The sequence below is a fragment of the Castor canadensis genome, chromosome X (genome assembly GCF_047511655.1).
Source record: "Castor canadensis chromosome X, mCasCan1.hap1v2, whole genome shotgun sequence".
NCBI lineage: Eukaryota > Metazoa > Chordata > Mammalia > Rodentia > Castoridae > Castor > Castor canadensis.
The window spans coordinates 12717511-12734144 of NC_133405.1; the positions used below are offsets into that span (position 1 = coordinate 12717511).

General features: G+C 34.8%; 1 long non-coding RNA gene across 1 annotated transcript; it reads right to left on the reverse strand.

Moving 5' to 3' along the window:
- Positions 1 to 2496: 2496 nt before the first annotated feature.
- On the reverse strand, positions 2497 to 9032 carry LOC141419845 (uncharacterized). The gene is made up of 2 exons (XR_012444552.1): positions 8885 to 9032; positions 2497 to 3053 (listed from the first exon to the last, which is right to left on the reverse strand). It is a non-coding gene; the product is annotated as an uncharacterized lncRNA (long non-coding RNA).
- Positions 9033 to 16634: the final 7602 nt, after the last annotated feature.

A 16634-nucleotide genomic window follows, 5' to 3' on the forward strand; every position in this document is an offset into this window, starting at 1 on the left:
TTTTCATATATTAAAGCACATAAACAGTTTAACATGCACATAATTGTATTGAACATAAAATGAATAGCTGTACACCTGCCATAGCACTTTGAAAAAATCTCAATATGTTGCAGTAGGTTCATTCAGTCTTCTATTTACTTTAAAAAATATTAAGGATATAATGGAGTCCCCTTTGTATTCCTCTATCCTTCACTTCTCTTCCATAATGTCTAGTAATATACTGAATTTGGTATCTACATATACCCAATCTGGTAGTTAATTCCATTCACCAAATATTTTCAGCTCTCAGACTTCTGAGTATCTAACAAGTGGGTGTTTACTGGTCTGCTTATGGTTAGGTGATGAATAGAATTTATGATTATTTTTAGTCATTAAGTTATGATTGGAAGTTTTGTGTGTCATTTCTAGGTCAGATCATTCAATTATTCATCTAAGATGCTCCAAAGCTCCATTTCCATCACTCAGTGGGAACCTACAATTTTGCAGATAGTGGTTATTCTGTCTTTCTAAATTCCAGAGTAAGTATGATGGTGGAGAGTAACCCTCTGGGCATCTCAAGTGTGGAATGAAATTTTGGTCCTTTAAGCTTCTGAGATTATTTTATTGTCCTTTTTGGTTCTTTTGTTTATGATTTTATTAGCATGTAATAATTGTACAGGAGGATTAATTGTGATATTTACATATGCATTTAAAATATCCTTCCCTTTTCTCCCTCCTCCTTCTGTCCTTTTTTTCTCCACAGCACAAATCAGACCATCCTGAATAATGAATCCATAAACAACACATAATATGCTTTATATATTTTATAACGCTAATAAATATTGTTAAGCTTTGTATGCCCTTTCTCAGCTTTTAGCTCTCATGCAATATTATGTTCTTAAGATTATTAATGTGGTATGTGTACCTATAGATATTTTATTTTAAAGACTGTTTGCTGTTCCACTGAATAGAACATGATCCATGTAGTCATTCTTCTATTAATGAAATTTGTGTTATCTTCAGTTTTATACTGTTAATAATGATACCGTAAGTGTGAAATTTTTATGGCAGTGCAATTATTAGTTTATAATAAGACATGTGAATCTTAAAAATCATTAGGTATTGTCAAAAAGTCTTCCTTTAATTATAGGGATTTATCTTATGCCAAGACTCCATGAGAATTACTGTTTCTACATGCTACCAACCCTTGGTATTGTCAGTCATTCTCAATTTTGTCAGTATTAATTTTCTTTTTCTTGTTTTCTAGTATAATTGAGCATTATTTCACATGCCTATTTTCCATCTGTGTCTCCTGACTTTTACTTGTATATATTCTTTGTATTTTTTTTCTTACAAGTTCCCTTATTGGTTGTGTGTATAGTAAATATCTTCTCTGAGTCTGTGGCTTGTCATTTCACTTGATTTATGATGTGTTTTATTTCACACAACTATTATAATTTCAATCTATTTATATATCAGTTGACCTTATTTTTACAGCTTTATTAAGGTAAAACTTTATTAAGATACCATTCACCCATTTAATGTATAAAATTCCACATTTTTAATATAGTCATATATAGCACAACCACAGTTAATATTAGAACAATTTTTTCACCTCAAAAAGAAAACCCATACTTATTAGCAACTCCCTCAAGTCCTCATCTCCTTAGCCCTAAGCAATAATTAACCTGTATTCTGTCTCTATAGGTCTTCTTGCTCTGAACATTCCATAATCATACATGTTTTCTTTTGCAATTGGATACTTTTAATTTCCTTAAAGTTTTCAGATGTATGTACATTCTAATGTGGTTTGTTGTTTTGTGTGATTTTTTTCATTACTGGGGATTCGAATCATTACTGGGGATTGAAATTCTTGCTAGGATTGTATGCTTTTTAAAGTGTTCATTTCTTAAATTGAGATCATAATGCTAATATCATTTGTTTATATACTTTGGGTTTAACATTAAGTCTTTAGTTTTTCAGAAGTTGACATTTGCAAATGACTTGAGATAAGGAACTGTTTTGTTCTATGTGAGCAATCAATTTTGCTGGCATTATTATTACATACTGCTTTATTGAGCATGGTTTTCATGATCTTGATCATAATCATGGTTTTAATGGTTTTCTTTGTCTGGAGTATAAGACACTTTCAATTAATTTCTAGATTTTCACAAAAAATAATTTCTCCATGAATTGGCACTGAAAGTATGTTTGTCTGGGGAAGAAATGTCAGGACTTCTTACTCTACCATCTTGATGATGTCACTTCTGACTTCTGGTTTTATTGCTTTGTGGTCATGTAATATAGACATTACTACAGTAATGTGGAAGGTACTCAGTGTTATTTATAGCCGGAATCATAATATTTTTTTCAATGTTCCATGTATTCACAAAAGAAGATTGGGAGGTATGTGCCTGTGACATGCGTGGGTATGCTGCATGAACCTAACTAAGAACAGCAAGGAATGAGAAATAAGACATACACAGACATATAGACACAAAACATGAAACAGAAAAGTGGGAATGGGAGGGCTGCACGTTTCTGATGGGAAATGTGAATGCCCACCTGAGCCAGAGTATTTATTTTATAGGTCAGTACAAGGAAAAGACTCAAGAAAAAATCAAGCCTTAACAATTCTTTGATACAAGGTGAAAGGAATGAGGTTTGGTGGGCTAATTTTCCTAAGGCTATAGAAGCTTAATTACAACGCATCAGTTCTGGAATCATCAAGGCATGCAGGACCCCTTATCTCAGGTATTGATTAATCTGTCATCAGGGAATCTCCTAACAGTTCTGGTACTTTATCTAGTTTTGCATCAGGGGGCTGGTATGCGGACACAGCAGTTTGTATTCTTCAAGGAGATGTGAGAACAAAGGTCAAGATGCAGGCACTGGGAAAAATATGGTAGGAGAGGCTGTGCAAACTACTGTGGAGAGGCTGTGCAAACTCCATTATATCCCATTCCATGGTTCATGCTTGGTCTCCAGCATCTCTCCTTACTCTGTTTCTTAAAACCTCCTGATGCATTCTATGTTTAATCCAAGGAGTCGCCTTTTGATCTTTCGAGTTTCGACTGAAAGTAAGCAAAAACAACAAATCATTAACAATACAATGCCAATGAAATACCAAAAGGAATATTTCAGAGTATTAAAGAGTTAAATCCTTGTAAGTCATCTAATATAATTTTTGCTGTAACTGCAGGAGCAACCACCTGATTGTGTGCTTGCTGCATAGCTAAAATTTGCTGTCTTAAGGCTTGTAAGTTGAGGGAGTCATTGTTATTTTTCCAGGCTCCCATGACATGTGCTTTAGGGAGTTTTCATGGGAAGTCTGTGGCATTGTAGGTGCTGCAGTGACACAAATATGTTGGAAGCCTGCATGGCACAGTAAATCTTGAAGGAATTTCAGCATTTGAACTTCATCTCCCATAGCCAGCAAAGCAGTTTCTAGGAAATTTAAGCAGATATCAATTTTTTCATCTTTAGCAACTTGTTGTTGAGAGGCATAACTGACATTTTGTGTTAAGGTATTAATGTAATGAGCATTTTGAATGCTTTGGGAGAGGGCTACTGCAGCAGTAGTCATGGTGGCAATAGCAGTGATGACTGCCACAATGCCTGCTGTCAGAGCTCTACAAATCTTTTTTCTCTTACTAATAATGGTTTTATTTCTTGACAATCTGTAGTCCTCTATTATGATACCATGGTCCTGTGAAATTTGTAGGTACCAAGACATAGGGGCTTTGTTTTAGTATAAGTAGGATGCCAATTATGTAATTGTCCACACATGAGGTTAAATTGCAATTAGAACAAGAGATATCCAAAATAGTTCTATTTTAAAAAATGTTAATTTATCCAGCCAATATAGCAAAAGGATGTTAAACACAAGCTTGCAAGCCTTTAATAACAGAGCTGCCTGAATGGCTAGTTAGACTGATATTAGCAGTAGCAGCTCTGAGCTTCCATATACCTGATTGAATGGCTCCTCCTCAGGTCCCACCAGGGGGGTGGTCCAATACCCCATAATATTAGTTTCAGACCAATGTATAATATTAGTTTCAGACCGTTATAAGACCAATACACAAGCTTGTAGCGTGCAACAGTAATAGCCATTGGAAAAGCAAATATACATTTTTCCCATAAGTTCCCTTACGGGTGTGCTAGGGATTACGTTTGTCATGACAGCGGGGAATGTGAGGCCAATGTGTAGCATTATATGGCTCAGTGGCATTAAAACCAAAAAATTCTAGTTTTTTATCAGGAAACTGAGTATCATTCCATAACAGAGCACTTTTCCAAGTAGGCATGAGAGGGAGACAATAAGGCAAATTCCCCAGACATATAGGTAAAGCAACATTTTGTTCTGGAAAATTATAATTAGTGAAAGTAGGAACCAGGTGTCCATTGGAGTGACCTCCTACAAGCTCAGAGCCATTAGTAAAAACTGATACAGATGGACTTTTCCAGGTAACTGCATGAAGCAGAGGTGGATGAGGCACAGAAGCCCAATGTACTAAGGTCTGGACTTCTGCAGCATTCACCTGCTGACTAATGATGGTAACCATAGCTAGCAGGGGAACAGCAGGAGTTTCTTCCTGTCCCCACCCCTTAATGACATTCTTGGTCATATCCACCAAGCATTTTATTTGACCCCAAGTTGGAGAAGTAGATCCTCAGGTTATTTTACTGTGTTTGTCAATGTGATGATGTTGCCTCTTGTAGGACTGGTAAGGGTGGTTCCTTATTGCTTTCAGTGACAGGATCGCCATTGGTTTGGTTTTTGGCGGGTTTGGGCTCCTCTGCTCCTCCATCAGGTGGAGCTTCTGCATCTGATGGCTGATGGGTCTTCACGAACGGTGAGGGTACCCAAATTAGGTTTTCTGCACCTTCAGGAAAAACACAAGCATGACCTCGGCCCCATAACAAGACCAGGCTAGGGCCTTGCCAGGCCCCAATTATTACATCTTTCCACAATACCTGTGGCAGATGTTGTTTATTACGATGTTCCCAATATTTTTCAGCTGGAGTAAAGCCAGATTCAGAGCAATTTAAAAAATTTAAAGTAAAAAGAGCTTTGTTAATTTCAGTGGCCAGGGAGCCATCTCCCCCTTCTTGTCTTTGTAACTGAACTTTTAAAGTTTGGTGAGCTCGTTCCACTATAGCTTGGCCTTGTAGGTTGTAGGGTATGCCTGTGGTATGAAGAATTTTGTAGGAGGAACAAAAAGCCTTGAAGGCAGTAGATGTACAGCCTGGACAATTATCAGTTTTAATATGGAGCGGCTTGCCCATCACCACAGAGGCAGCTAAACAGTGATCTACGACATGGTGTGTTGTTTCCCCGATCTTAGAGATGCAAAAACGAAACCAGAGTAAGTATACATAATGCTGTCTTCAAAAAGATGGAATGTGAGTAACATCCATCTGCCACAATGTTAGAGGATGAAGAACATGAGGATTAATTTCCTCTCTGGGCACAGGCAAATGAGGAGCACATTTTGAACTTAACTTAACAATTCGATGAGCTTGTTCTTAGGTGATATGAAAATGTTTATGGAGAGCTCTGGAGTTTTGGTGGAACTGAGAATGACTTTGTATGGCCCAGTTTATTGGTGATGAGGTATCCACCTGTAAAATTAATGGAGAAACCAATGTGTCGGCCTGGCAATTGCCCTCTGCCAACGGCCCAAGAAGGCCAGAGTGGGACCGGAGATGGCCCACAAAATAGGGATGTCGGTATTGTTGTAATAAAGCCCTTAACTCATTGAAGAGATGAAAAAACTGTTTATTATTAATAGGTCCTATATAGCAGTTTTAATAGTCTTAGGTACACCATAAATATACGTACAATCTGTAAAAAGAACATGAGGAAAGTCCTGACAAGCCCATATAATTGCCTGAAGCTCAGCACGCTGAGCAGTGGAAAAACCTGTTTGTACAACCTCTTGTCCTTGAGAGGAAAAGTAAGCAGTGTTTCCAGAACCTGAAGCATCAGTAAAAATCACAAGAGCCTGAGGCATGGGATCCTCTCAGATATTGTGAGGAAATGTAAAAGCATATTGAGATGCAAAATTAAGAAGTCTAGAGGAAGGCAAATGTTCTCCAAGCTGTCCTGTAAAGTTTGCCAATGCATTTTGCCACATGGTATCAGTACGCCATAACCAAGCCTGTTGTTCCTTGGTAAATGGGACAATAATAAGAGATGGTTCAAGTCCTAACAGTTGTACAGTGCAAAAACGTCACATGGCTATTAATTTTGCTACCATATTATGGTAAGGAGTGATGACTCTAGCAGGGGAGTGAGGAAAATGTAGCCACTCTAGTACTTCCTGAATCTTCCAAATAACTCCTGTGGGAGACTTGTAGTAGGTAAAATAAGAAGCTGTATTGGTTGAAAATAATCAACACAAGTTCTCTGAGAGTCATGAATAGCTTGTTCAACCTTAGCCAGGGCCATACAACCTTCCGGTGTAAGATATCTAGGAGATGATGGCTGAGTGCCTCCTTGTAAAATTTTAAAGAAAGGAGACAGTTCACAGGTGGTAAGTTTTAGGGCAGGACATAGACAATTTATATCACTGAATATGTTTTGAAAATCATTTAAAGTTTTTAAATTATCTTTATGAATTTCTATTTTTTGGGGGCAGATAGTACGTCCCTCAATAAATTGTCCCAAATATGAAAAGGGAGATTGTTTTTGTACCTTTTCTGGAGTTACAATAAAACCCATTTGGCCAAATTATAAGCAACAAAAGTTTAGAAGAAGTGGGCTTACCTGGCATCAATTTTTAGTTCTGTCAGGACTATAGATGATATCTTGACAACTTAAAAATGCTTCGGAATGTCAACAGGCAACAGTTAAAGGTTTTGAAAAAAGCCAACAAAAGTAAATATTTAGAAGGCCAAACTCAATTGAAAACAGGTAGTGGGTAATTGCAAATGCTGTGAAGAAGGACCAAGATTGAAAATGAAAAGACTTAGAATAGCCATGGTTAAAATACTGAAAAGTAGTTTGGGAGTTGTCAGAACATTTAATTATTTCTATTGTAGACTGCATTTTTAGGAGAATAATTATGAATGACAGTATTAAAACAGCAGCACTAAATGCTCCTTGTTACAGTTAGGAACACGTGGACACAAGCTTGTGAAAGTCTGCCATCATTAACTTTAGATCTCTTTAAGTTAGGGGGCCAATGCCTGTGATCCCAAATAGGCTTATTTTTTGATGTACAGTTACATTTTATACATATACAGTAATAATTATTTGACTAAAACTAATATAGTCCAGATTTTAAGTAGCAGGATTGCTCAAATGGCAAGGTTTTTCTAAATGTTACTAATTATAAACAGCACACCTGCCAAAAGTTTCATTTATACATCAAGGTTTAGATGTAACGCTTTTGGATAAACAACTTTAGGCTGGTCAGTTAAATGTAATGCTTTTGGATAAAAGAGAGCTTTAGCTCATCATTTTACATAAACTGATACTTTTAACTTTGAAAATGTTTGTACCATATTTAGATAAAGTACACAGACATAGAACACAGTTATAAGGTGGTCATTTAAGAGAACTTTGCATTATCAAATATGTAAATGAACTCTGATTTGAGTACTTAAAGCTTGACAAGATCAACAGAAAACACAATTACTTTGATAGAATCTTTCCCTATAACTATTTTTGTAGATGGTACTCTACATCAGAACAATATTAAAATAGTCTTGTTATTTTGTGGACATGGAGAATTAGATTTTAGTTTGACATGACCCTAAAAAGTCTTTTAGGCAACTCTTAGATTATAGTCAACTTTAACTTTATCATACACTGAAGCTTTTTATTATACACTTTTAAAACTTACTCAGACCTTCATACAACATACTAAAACCTCTGATGGTTTGTCCTTATCCCTCCTCTCCATATTTGAAGCAATATTTAGGACAAACCCTTCTTTACAAAATCCTTTCTCATCTAAAAACATTCCTTTTCCCTTTAACTTTTTCCCAAAATATACACTCAACACCTATCTATAACTTTTCTGCTTGTTCACTTTGTAACTTGTATTTTAAAATAACTTTTATAAGAATTTTAAATTTAAATAAAATTGTTTTTTCAATTAGCCTTATTTTAAAAGATACCTTTTGTTAATAGATCTAATTATAAAAGAATTAAATGTAAATAACACCTATGACAAAATACAACAGATTAAGGTTACTGTCCATAAAATAATACCTGCAATTTAGTTAGACCTGATTGTGACATAACCTTTAAAAAACTGGTTTTTCTTAAAAGTAACAGCAGATGACGTAGAGGAGAGAAGAGAACAGAAGTTATTGTATTTCTTTACAATAATTTTATAAAAAATCCTCCTAAAGATGTTTAAATATACGCATATGTAAAAAAGGTTTTAAATTAGGCATGCCATAAATGGCAATTTAAGCATGCATAGATTCAAAAGCTCAAGAACATGTAAAAATTAACTAAGTGGCCACAAGTACATTGATTACTTATGTTTTCAAAATTTTTTAGTAGCAGATTGAAGAGTGTTCCATTCTGTTCTTTTAGGACTTATTTTAACAGCTGAGGCAAGGATCAATTTTAGGAATAGTGTTTTGAATCAGTCTCAGTTTTTAATAAGACTGTAATCACAGTTATTAGATTTTTGTCTCTAATAAATTAATCATACGATAGATATACACAAAACTCACACAATGAAACATAAAACAAATATATTAATATACACAAAATTTACACACTGAAACACAAAATGTAATTTCGAGTGCACTCTTAGACATTGAAGACTCCAGATTTACTTTTAGTTTTAAGCATATGTACATACAGATCTCTTTCCTTAGATCGTTTGTCCCATATTTATTACTCCCGACTATATTCAGAATTGTGCTCTCCCCTTACCTTATTTTCCTTGTGGACATGTCCTTCAGAGAGTGTTCCCTCACCTTGTCCAGTGAGTTCTCCTGTAGTCAGGCCCCAAGGTTGGGCACCACTTGCCCACGACCTGCATGAGTATGCTGTGTGAACCTAAGAGCTGCAGGAAATGAAAAGACACACATTGACATATAGACATAAAACATAAAATGGAAAGCTGGGATTGGGAAACCTGCACATTCCTGATGGGAAACGTGAGCACCTACCTGAGCCAGAGTGTTTATTTTTATAGGTCAGTATAAGGAAAAGACTCAGGTAAAAATCAAGCTTTAACAATCTTAATGCAATGTGAAGGAATGAAATTTGGTGGGCTAATTTTCCTAAGGCTATAGAAGCTTAATTACAACACATCTGTTCTGGAATCATCAAGGCATGCAGGACACCTTATCTAAGGTATTGATTAATCTGGCACCAGGGAGTCTCCTAACAGTTCTGGTACTTTATCTAGTTTTGCGTCAGGGGACTGGTATGTGCACACAGCAGGTTGCATTCTTCAAGGAGATGTGAGAACAAAGGTCAAGATGCAGGTACTGGGAAAAATATGGTGGAGAGGCTGTGCAAACTTCTACCATGGAGAGGCTGGGCAAATTCCATTATATCCCAGTCCAGGGTTCATGCCTGGTCTTCAACAGTTATGTCTTCTATTATAAGTGCATAAACATCTCAAATATGTGAATATGGATTAATTAAATTATTACTTGTTTAATGTCATGGTCTATAGCATTAATTATTGTTTGCCTTCTTTAACATCTCAGGGTTTAAGAAATATAAGTTAGAATATTCAATTACTGCTTTGTTTTAATTCCTTTTCATTATATTTCAAACATGATTCACTTTATGTATTTCAAAATAAGATTGTTAAACATGTTTATTATGACACTTATCATCTAATTTTTCTCAACACTTTATCATTACAATTTTTTTGTTTTACCTTTTAATATTCTCCATGTTGATTTTACTTTATTGCTGTTAGATCCTGAGTTGATATATTACTTTCAGCACATTCTATCTTCCTGTCACCGTACTGTGTGCTAGGTATGTAACAGTGAGCAAGACATATTTTGTTCCTAAAGGTGCTTTAAAGCTAATAATTGCTCTAGGTAACTATGTCAACAGAAGAAGAAGGTATTTTATTCACAAATATGTCTATAACCTAAGATAGATAACAAAAGATTAGAATGAAATGATGTTTTATATGACACATAAAAAGTGAATTGTAATTAGAGAGGCAAGTAGGGTAGGAGAAAGAGTATTACAGAAAAAATGAATAGAAGAAAGCTGAGAATATGCAAGGGACTGAAAATGGGAATTGGGAAATGAACAAGATAAGTGATGGTTGATAAGGCAGGAAACACAGTTGGTGTCAGATTCTTACAAGGGGCCTTGTAAGAATACAAAATGGTAAAGTATTTAATCTAAGCACAGTGGAATAGTCTTAATGGATTTTAAGGTAAGGAGTCACATGAGCAAAGCATCATATGATAGATCCTGTACTAATCTTACTAAATTAAAAAGAATAGATATTATTGCAAATATCATTAATACTGATTAATTATTATTAAATAATTAATTATCATTAAATAATTATTATTTGATTAATTAATATCATTGACCATAAAATGGAACTAAATCAGAAATTAATACTAAAAAAAGAAATATAGGGAAATTAAAAAAAAGCAATAAGCACACAAAAATTATTGACTAAATCATGTGGTCAAATAGGAAATTACAAATGAAATTAAACCTATTTTGAATACATTCAAGTGAGAAGAAATCCACAGCCTATTTACTGCAGTTAAACCAACATTTAGATGGGTATGTATATAATTAAAAGACCACATAAGAAAAGAATAATCTAAGATTGCTCAACACAAAACTTGGAAATGGAAGAGAAAATTAAATTTATGTCTAGCAAAGAAAAGAAGCAGTAAAGATCAGAGCAGAAACTGATGAAATAGAAAGCAGGAAAATGTAGTCCAGAAAATCAATGAATTCAAAAGTTACTCATTTGAAAAGGTTAACAAAATTGTTAAAATCTTAGTTAGACTGATAGTTGGTGCAACGTAAAAGCACTTGAAAACGATGCTAATTGAAAACAACTAGACTCTAAATATGACATATTATTTTAATTCCATTTATATGAAGTACCCAGAAAGGGAAAATCTATAATGATTATAAGCAGATTTGTTTTCTCCTGAGGATGGAAAAGATACACCAGGCATTAATTGCAAAGTGGCATAAGGACTCTTTTTAGGGTAATGAAAATGTTCAGCAATGTATGCAATGTATTCCTATAAAGTTTGCACAATTGCATCAATTTACTAAATATTATTTAATTGTACACTTATAATTGGTGACTTTTATTATGTGTCAGTTCTATATCAATAAAATCATTTTCCCCAATATGCCAACAGTTAAGTTTGAACTCAATGCCTCACACTTGCTAGGCAGCTGCTCTACCACTTGAGCCACACCCAAGTCCAATAAAACTGTTAAAATCAAGAAATTATAGAAAACAGCTTGTGCAAAAAATAAAGAAAATGACTGAGTTAATAAATTCCAGGAGTAAGAACTCCTGGAATAGTGATATCTAGGGTTCTAGGTAAAAAACATAAAGTACAGTCTCCAAGTTGACTTTACTGAGGAGCATGGAAGAGAAATTCCATCGAGGGGAACAGAAATATTCATGTTGAATGGTTGAATTAGAAATGGCAGTGAGATTTTTAATTGGATGCCTGTTAGGTGATTCAATATAAGAGTTGAAAGGTGACAAAGTGGTCTAAATGGTTGTACAGGTTTGGTCTTATTCTTTATATTATGTTTTTCACCCTTTCTAACCCTTGCAAAGTTTTCTTACTTAAGCTTTTCTATTTTCTTTTTCACTTTTTAAGTTCTCATATTTAGGAGTCTGTATTCAAATGTTTGTCACTTTCAATATGTGTTTCATGATAAACATATCTTTTTACCATGCCCTCCTGGAAATTTTGATAATTTCTCTAGTGGCTCTTATTGAGCAATTATTTCATCAATGGTAATTCAGTTCACGGGTGTGATTGAGTTTGAAAATTGGCCATGGATCAGAAGACTGAGAAATATGAAAATATTATTGATGAGCTTATGAGAGCCGTTTCACAAAACTGGTAGGAACAGAATGTAAATTACAGTGGGAAGTTTGCTGTGGATTGATTTGCTGCTAATTCAGAGTACAGATATAGGACAGTAGCTTATGGGACTTGGAGGGAGGCAAAAGTTAACATGGAAAAGATGTAACATTTATTTGAAGCTGAAACAGATCAATGATGTAACAGAGATAAAACGCAGGTATTTAAAAAGGTAATTCCCTTAGAAGACGGAAAATGAAAGGAATTCAGTGCATACATAAGAAAGGCAACTCCTCCATTATAACCAGAAGAAAAGAGGAAAGAATTGCCTATACACGTATATCTATACTTGTTCCTCCATGCTCATCCCCAACCTCCTCATGTTTTTGTTTGAAATTTTATGAATGTCAACCCCATTGTATTGTTAGCTGATTATTTATAAACTATTTTGCTCATTTTCTCAAGGATGTGTGTGTGTGTGTGTGTGTATTCCATAATGATCAATATCATTCAGCCTTAAAGAATGGGCAGGTTTTAATTAAGTAGAAAAAACTATGGAATGGTGTCTAGGATATGTATGTAATGGTACATCTGAATTAACTCATTTATGTTTGGGCATTTCTCACGTACAGAAATTGGGAAGCTTTGTCACTAATGTACTAATTGATTGTCATTATGTATGTGAACCACATTTAGAAGATAATAAAGGAAAGAATACCACTCATGAATAAAATATATAAAAATTACCTTAATTTTAATAAGAATAATTTTTATAATGGAATTATCCATATAGTATCCTTTTTGTTCATTCTCTACTAACTGGATGAATTATTAAAGAGTGCACAGAACAGTAAAAACTAGACTTTGTCTAAAGCACTTTATATGTTTTAACTACTTTAATTCTTCTACAAACTTAGTGGCAATTTTGACTGTTACCCTTATTTTAGAGACAAAGGGGACTGAAGGACTGAGATGCTAAACAACTTGCTAGAGGTAACAGTTATTATTCAAGTTTGGAAGTCAAGCCCCATGCCTTAGAGCCCACAGCTTTAACCAGTGTGGCAGCACATCATGTCCAATGTGATCCACAGCAGTGGCATGAGGTAAGCATGACTGATTACTCAATTCTTCCAATAAGGAGCCTAATAGTCAGAGAAGCTAGAAACTTGACCAGATTGACAATGTTGCAAGAAGAAAAATGGAGCTGGGACTACAACTCAGGCTCCTGGAAAATTCATTGTTGTCTACATTTTATTATATTGCCTCTGGCCATGTCCTGACATTTTGCTTCTCTACAGACTGGTGCTATATTGTAGAAGTTTATTTACTTAGTGGGAAGACTGCAGATATATAATGCCAGTACATCTCACATAGGTCTGTCTTGAGCCTTAAGTTAGATAATGACTGTAAATTCCTCCTGTAATCCCTTACAGTTAATGAGTGTTCCACAAATGGAGTGTAGTTCCTTGAACATGCTTTTAGTGAACATTTACCTTCTTTCCTTGACTCTTGTCCCCTTATTCTACTTCCAGCATCTCTGTTGACCTTTATATCTTTGACCTTGTCCATTAATTTGTGCTGCTTTCCATTGTTTTCCACTTTCACTGACTGCTGGACCCAATCCCCTGCATAAAGTCTACCAGGCTTTGGATAGAAAAAATTAGAATAAAGCACTAATAAAGACACTAAGCTTTGTATCCAGGAGAAATAAGGACAAGAATGGCAAAGAGTAGGAGAAATTCCTGTGAGCATAGTGAGTAGAATTCAGTGCCAGGGAGTATGTTAGGAAGAAAGATTACATTTATATTGTAAATGATGCAAAAGGAACAAAAGGATTATCTTCTCCTAATTAATACATTTTGCAAAATACTCACATGGTAAAGACAGAAGTTCTACATTTTACATTTAAACTTGAAGCTTAGGTTGGTGTCTCAGATGATTAATTTTATGTTGCAACTTGACTGGGTCACTGGATATACAGATATTTACTTAAATATCATACTTGGTGCGCCTGTGAAGGTGGTTTTGAATGAGATTAATATTTGAATTAGTAGACTTAGTAAAGACTTGTGCTTAGGTATCCTCAAATCAATTGAGGATCTGAATAGAGTGAAAAGATAAAATAATAGAGAAGTCATTTTCTGCCTGACTTATCTAGGACATCAGGCTGCTCCTGCTCTCAGACTGCTAGAACTCTGGTTCTAGGCCTTAACACTCAGATTTGAACTTTTATGATTGTTTAAGCAAGTTGTGGAACTTCTTACTCTTCAGCAATCATGTGAGCCAAGTACTTACAATCCCCACTCTACATTTTTTTTCTCAGAAGGATTCTAACTAATACAAAGCCTAATGTTTTTGTTTATCATTTGGAAAAATAAATGTAGGTTGATTATATCAACCTTGGATATAGAATATCATTTACAAATATGTTTATTGATGCCTCATAATTACAAATGTATTTATTGATGACTCACCTTTACATGTATTATCTCATTTAAACTTCATAACAATTTAGTGATGCAGCAAAGTGATTATAGCAAAGAAAACAGGATTCTTTCAAAGAGAAGATCCAAGGTTCAGAGAATTCAAAAAATTAGCTCTAGGTTACATACAAGTAAGAGATGAAATAGAATTTGAATCTATGTCTGACTCCAAATTCTTTCCTGTTCTATTTTTCCACATATACTCACTAAAGAAAAAATGTGATAGTTTGTTAATGAATAGATTAAAGGATAATTGATCATGGTAATACTCAGAATATTTGATTTCAGTGTTAGTTATGTTTGTTTGATGTTCTTTCTGTTTGTGTGATGCAAGATTCAGACTGGAGCTACCCCTTGAAGATTTTGTCCTAGTATGAAATGTCTGCTTTTCCATGCATCTCTGTTATACTAGCATAAGGTCTACCAAACCTATGTTTTGTCTTTTTCATTTCTGTGGTTGTGGCCTTTTTAGAGCAACCTTGAAGGTAGGAAATAGGTACTTTTAGAAATGCTATGGATGTAGAAGCACTACTGTCATTTCCTTTTCAATTTCTTGATACATTTTTCTCCAACCCTTTCAACATCAAGGACACTTTCCCAACAGAATGTTAATAATTTTTCCTTTGCTGCAAATTGCAACTTCTTGGGGTTCTAAGGAGGCCAGGGAACAGATTATTTGGTTGTGCAACCAGAAAGCATCACTTATTGTTTTCTTCAAAGTAATTTACAATGATTTCAATTAATTATTTTATACTAAGTTGGTTTTTTTTTGATGTGGCCACTGTTCTATTCTCCAATGAAAATGTAGAGGTGAAAATATGCTAATATATGGAAAAATAGCTTATAAATCAAGAATAGTGGTAAGAAGATAAGATTATTCATCATTGTGTGTATGCATGCACTTATATAGGAAAGTTCTTTTCCATTTAGCCACTGAGAATCCTTTAGTGAAGGTGGCCTGGTCAGAACCTCATGTATCACTAGAGGAATGTGCTAACAAAAAGTACAGAACTGGAGGGTTGATTGACCTTCACTGTTCTTTGTTTCTGTTTTTGGTTTTTGGTGTGTGACTTATGTTGGATATATCATATTACTGGCACAGATATTTTCTAATGTAGATGCTCACTGTTTCTGAAATGGATAAATAATTAATTATAAAGGAATGAATGTATAGATAGAGAAATAGATAAATAAGTGAATGCCAAATTAAGCATAAAAGCTTTCCAGGGTAGCTGGAAAGCAAAGAGAGCTAGATTGAGCTAAGAATGTAACTCATGGAGTCTGGGAAGTGAAAATCTTTGATATTCTTCCAAAGATACCCCAAAATTCTAATTTTCCAGCTTAAAATGTTATATTTAGGCTGGGCATGGTGGCTCACAACTGTAATCCCAGCTACATGGAAAGCAGAGAAAGGAGAATTGCAGATTGAGGACAACCTGGGTAAATAATTTAACAAGACCATAGCTGAAAGAACTAGCTAGAAGTGGTGTTTATGCCTATAATCCCAGTTACACAGCAGGCAGAGGTAGGAAGATTGCAGTCTGAGGCTGGCCTAAGGCTAAAAGCAGGAGAAAAATCTATCTGAAAAATAACTTACTAAGCAAAAGTGGGCTCTGTGTATGACTCGAGTAGTACAGTGCTTATCTAGCAAGTACTAGGCCGTGAGTTCAAATCCCAGTACTACCAACAAAAGGAGTTATACTTATTTATAAGGTAGATCAACCTGTCCTGTTTGCCTTATCTCTCTTCAGAAACACTGATGAAATGACTGTAAAGGAATAAATGTTACATAGATTCTAAGGACAAAAAAAATAAGAGGTGTGCTGTTGCAAAAAAGAGATTTCAACATTTGTTCATCTCACAAATGTGTCGTGAGTGCCTGCTGTGTGCCAGGAAAGGTATTCAACACTGAGGATAAATCAGTGAGCTAAGTAAACAAAACACTTTACCACCATGTTGGTGGTTTTGTAGTTGCGGTAGTACGTTTTCAAAGGATGACTAAAAGTGGCAGTGATGGGTGCTTTACAAAATTAGAGAAAGTTGTAATGTAAAAATGCCAATATGGAGTAGATCTTAAAAGAGGTATTGTTATCAACTACTGCAGAAGACAGGAATGAGAAGCTCAAAGGAAAA